This window comes from Sapajus apella, unplaced genomic scaffold (genome assembly GCF_009761245.1).
Source record: "Sapajus apella isolate SASKATOON/1434 unplaced genomic scaffold, GSC_monkey_1.0 scaffold8, whole genome shotgun sequence".
Lineage (NCBI taxonomy): Eukaryota > Metazoa > Chordata > Mammalia > Primates > Cebidae > Sapajus > Sapajus apella.
In genome coordinates this window covers 4308474-4313992 of record NW_022436948.1, presented here as the reverse complement: position 1 = coordinate 4313992, position 5519 = coordinate 4308474, and positions in this window count along the sequence as shown.

The window sequence follows — 5519 nt, the reverse complement described above, 5'->3', positions numbered from 1 at the left end:
GCCGGGCGTCGGGGGGCGGGGCAAGGGAGGCGCGTGGCGCTGGAGGCCGGGGGAGGGTGGGCCCGCCTGGAGCCGTGCGCCTAGCGGTCGCCGCCGACCTCACCCCTCACCCTCGGTCCTTGAGGGGAGCCCGCGGCGGCCCTGAGGGGAGGTGGCCCGGCTGGGGGCCACGGCTAGGGGGCCGAGCGCCCTTGCCAGGTGGAGTCCGTCCAGGCGAGGAGCGCGTCGGTCCTCAGGGGATTTTGTCGCCTGCCGGAGGCGCCCGTGCTGCGGGGTCGCCCCGGGTCATTCCGCCGCGGTCCTGCCCGGCGGGGCCGCCCCTGGTCCCGGCTTCCGGCGCGGCGGGATGCGTGGTGCGGCCGCTCAGTCCCTCGGTGGGGAGGACGCGCTCCAGGCGGACGGCGGGCGACGCCCCGAGCCGACGACCTCGACAGACTGCCTGAGCGACGCGCGGCTTCCCGACGGGCGCGGGCGGCGAGCGGGGCCCTGCGGTCCTCGGGTCGGCGGCATTCGCTCGCGGCCTGCCGGGGAAGCGCACGGGGGCGGCGCCGGCCCAGAGTCGCTCTGCGCGCCTCCATTTCCTCCCGACGCCACCTGGCCCCTGGGCGGGGAACCCCTCCCTGCTGGGGACCTGGCGGCCGCGGCCGGGGCGTCCGGGCTCGTTCCCCGCGCAGTTGGGGTCGGTCCGAGGGTGACTCCCTTGGCCCGGCTTTGACCCCCGGTGGGCGTCCGCAGCGACCCGCAAGCAGCCGGAGACTTTCCGTGACGCGCCGCTCATCGTCTCGGGGGGCTGTGATCTTTTTCCTGCATAAATGTTACAACTCCGTTGATGAGAAAACTTGCTTCGCTTTCAGTCAGAACGAGAGATTAGGTAACAGAAATGCCGCACTGTCAGCACCGACGGGGGGAAAGCCGCGCGGCGGAGACGGCTGAACAGAGCCTCCCTCCGCACGTTCTCCCAGCGCGGGCCGCAGGTGCAGGGCGAGTGCCTCCCGCAGACTCTCCAACGCCGGGGTGAAGCCCCTGTTAATGATTGTCAAGGGTCTGCTGATTTCCAAATACAGTCCTTGAAAGTTGGATGTATGCACTAGGTAAAATGTATGAAATGTTTGGGAAGTACGTGAAAGAGCATTAGATTGACACAAAAGTTGTTCCCGAAGAGTTAACAGCTCTGTTGTCGATTGTTTTAGTTTGACTAATTTTAAGAGGACTCTTAGTCTTAAATAAAGAATCTTGCACCTAAAAATTTTCTCCTACAACTTTAAAAAATTAAAAAAAAAAATTTTTTTTTGAGACGGAGTCTCACCCTGAGGCTGGAGTGCATTGGCGCGATCTCAGCTCACTGCAGCCTCCGCTTCCTGGCTCAAGCCATCCTCCCGCCTCCGGAGTAGCTGGGACTGCAGGTGCACTCCGCCACACCTGGCTAATTTTTTTACTTTTGGTAGAGATGGGGTTTCACCATGTTGCTCAGGCTGGTCTCAAACTCCTGGTCTGAAGCAATCCACCCGCCTCAGCCTCCCAAAGTGCTGGGATTACAGGCATGAGCCACCGTGCCCAGCCTAAAGTATCCTTATATTTTGAACTGTATGGTGGAAAAGCACAAAGTTCCTTTGTTCTTAAGGTAGAAGGCAGCAGTGATTGAGTCTTAAAAGAACCTTGAATTTAAGATCCCCTGTGATGAGGGTGAGGGAGCATGTGCTCCTATCCTTGTTTTACAGGTGGGAAAACTAGTACCTTGCTGTGTAGCAGGAGCCAGAGCTAGAAGTCAGGCTTTCTAGTTCTCGCTGTACTTACATGCTGGAAGTGGCCTCCCTTGAACGACCCCTTTCTGGCCACCTGCTTACCTGGTTTTTGTTTTTTGTTTTTTTTTCCAATCTTCCTCAGGACGATACACATTGGTGTCTCTGCTTTGAGCGGTATGATCATGTCTTTGGCCTCACCATTTCACTGAAACTGACCTAACTGCCAAATCCAGCAGAAACCGTTTCATCTTGCAGTTGCCCTCTTTGATTTGTGACACGTTACCAATTCCTTTAGCCCTGATTGTTTCAGTTATGCCTCATTCCCTGGATTTCCCACCTCTTGGCTGACTGCTCCTCCTGGGCCCACTGTGTTGGCCCTTCTGCCCCTGCCCATGCTCGCACTGGGTTTCCTGGCACACACACCCTGTGCAGTCTCATCCATGCCTGGAACATATGCCCCGTTGCCTGAGCCAGGAATTTGGGCACCGTGGTGGGCTCCTCCCTCATTTCCAGTGTTGGGCCTATCGCCAAGTCCTGTCTGTCTGACCTCCTGCATGTTTCTATGGTAACGTAACCGCTTCTTCCCCTCCTGCATGGCTTCCTAAAAGCTCTCCCAGACTTCAGGTTTCCTCCTTTAATCCACCCTCACATTGCAGCCAAAGCGTTCTAAAAAGCAGAAGTCATCATGCCATTCCCTTGCTTAGGGTTTAATGGCTCTCCATTGCCTAGGTGAGAGTTGAAACCACAACGCACAGGTGCCTGAGGACTTGGCCCGGCCTTCCCCATCTCTCCCCCACCTCCACTCTAAGCCAGCCTTGCTCTGTCTCTTGCCTCTGGGCTTCTGGGCTTTAAGTGTTGTCGCCTCTGCCTGAGCTATTGCTCCCACCACTACCACCCTGTTTTAACTGGATAATTTAACCTTGATTCGTGTTTCTTCCTGCAGGATTCCACCACCTCCCCACCCCACCTGACTGGCACCTTCTCAGCTGCACCTGGGATTGATGCTCCCTCCTCTGTGTTCCCGTAACACCTGGTACAGGTTTTGTGGCTACCAGTCTTGTAGGCAGTTTTGAATTGGCCAGCTGGGACCCTCTCATCCCCCCCAACAGGCTTCTTGTTTGCCTCTGCCTGCCCAATGTCTGGTTTTCAGTCTAAATCCCTTGCCGCTTTCAGCTTCTGGTGGCTGCCAGCGTTTCTGGGCTTGCGGCTGTATCACTCCAGTCTCTGCCTCTGTGTTGACATGGCTTTCTTCTGTCAAATCTCCCTCTACTTCATTCTTTCTTTGTGCCTGGACTATAGGAAGAGCTCCACACATTTTTATTGGTGTTATCCTCACACCGAAGCACCCCAAACAGGATCGCTTGCACTGTAGACACATATGTTCATTTAGACAAAATGGACATTGTTTATTCATGGACAACCCACAGCTGTGCATACAGCAAGCTCACAGCTGAACTTCTATCAACGTTCCATCTGCCCTTGAGCCATTTTTTTCCCTCCTTGACTGTACTTAGTCCTATTTAATTAAAGATGCTGCTATCTGTCTTGCTACCCAAGCCAGAAATGTGATGATTATTTCTCAATGTCTGCATTCAACTGTCAGTAAAGCCTAGCAGCCTACCTCTTAATTGCCCCTTAACCCTGTCCTCACCAGCCTTACTTCAGCTGTTTCTGGCCTGCAGCTTCTCTGTTCAATCTGTAGCCGTCACAACCAAGTTCCTGCCTCAGTTTCACTTCCTTCCAGCCTAGACCATTTCAGTCAAGTTCATCTTTCCAAATGTAAATCGTGTTAACCTGCTCTGTTGCTGAATACCCAGCAACCCCCCCGTGTACCTTGCAGATGTCTGCAGCCTCAGTGCTAGGCGTGGCCTGTCCAGTGCTGCCAAGGTGGCTTTGCTTTTTGCTTGCCTCGCCTTTACCAACCCCTCTGGCCACACAGACTGGCACAGGCACTTGCTGGCATGGCCTTTTCCCATTCAATCTGCAGGCAAATCCAATTCAAGTGTCAGACTGAGGCTGCCTCCCTCTGCACTTCAGTTATTCCACTGTACCATCTAGTTCATCTATTCCTGTCTGCCCAACGGCCAGTTTCTCCACTAGTTTGTATGTCCCTTGGTGCAGAGACCATGTCTGTTCATCTGCATATGCCCAGAGCCTTGGACCTGTTGCTAGGGCTGTCTTGGACCATCTGTTCCCAATGGCTAGAGTTTTCTCTCAGAAACTGTTACCGTGGTATCTGATTCTTCGGTATTAATGCTATAACTCAGTTGGTTTGCATTTCTTATGCCAAACAAACATTACCCTTTCCTAAGTTGGGGGAGGGAAGTCTATATTGGGTTTAGCATATCTGCTTCTGCATATTTGGAAGTGGGAAGTTTTAATCAGCTATGATTCTCTTAACTGTCATTTCATTGGAATGGGTACCTGGCTGTCCAGATTTGCCCAATCTGTGAGTGGGGTAGTTGTCTCTTTAAAAACTCATTAGTTTCCTGTGGCTGCTATAATAACTTTCTACAGACTTGGTGGGTTAAAACAATAGAAACATATTCTTCTACAGCTCTGGAGGCCAGAAGTCTGAAATTGGCCTTATGGGACTGAAATCCAGGGGTTAGCGGGGCCACACTTTCCCTGGAGGATATAGAGAAGGTGCCTTGCTTTCAGCCTCTGGTGGCTGCCAGCATTCCTGAGCTCGTGGTTGCATCACTGTGACCTCTGCCTCTGTGTTCACATCATCTCTTTTCTGTCTGTCAAATCTCCCTCTACCTGTTCTTTATTTTTTGTTTTTTTTTGTTTTAGATGCCTGGTTTTGCTCTGTTGCCTGGGCTGGAGTATAGTGGTGCACTCATAGCTCATGTGACCTTGAACTTCTGGGCTCAAGTGATCCTCCAGCCTCAGCCTCCCCAGTAGCTAGGCCTATAGGTGTGTGCCACCACACCTGGCCTTCTCTGCTTCTCTCATAAAAGGACACTTGGGAAGGCATTTAGGGCTTACCTGGAGCATCCAGAATGATCTCCCCACCTCAAGATCTTTCAATTTAATTAAATCTGCAAAGGCCCTTTTTTTTATCTAAGGTAACACTGCAGGTTTCAGAGATCAGGACTTGCTATCTTTAAGGGTCATTATTCAGCCTACTGCAGAGAAGAACAGTATTCCTGTGCGCACGTCGCAACATGGAAAGGCCTTTGAAAGGTATGTGAAACAGAACAAGATAAAAGAGAAGAGACTGGGAAGTGGGGAAAGTGAGGAAGGTAGGAACACATTGGGTTGCTGTGTAAATAGTTTCCAACAACCACCTTCTAGGCGAATGTCACTCCACGTGCTCAGAACTGGTGAGCCTCTTCAGCGTGCTTGAAGTTGGGTGGGATTAAGTGTTGATTCCACTGGGTTATCAAGATTGAGAAGCCCTATCTGTAAACATTATCAGAAAGGAAAAGGGGTGCTAAGCTTAAGGACCTCCCAGCCAGAAGCAGTAGTGCTGGCGTCCTTTGCTCTAAAGGGCCTAATTGTCTCTTCCTCTCTCTTCTCACCACCCCATCCTCGTTCTTAAAGAGCAGATGCCTGGAGGATATCCCTCTTTCAGCAAACAGACGCCACCAATAATACTTGGATCGCTTTAGATCCACACCAGTTTCTAGAAAACCCTTTTGTCTTAAGCAAGATTGGGAGAAGACTCTGTGTGTGTGTGTGTGTGTGTGTGTGTGTGTGTGTGTGTGTGTGTGTAATAACAGTAGTAATTCTAGTTATTTGACTATAAATTTGTATGAAATAAGAATATTC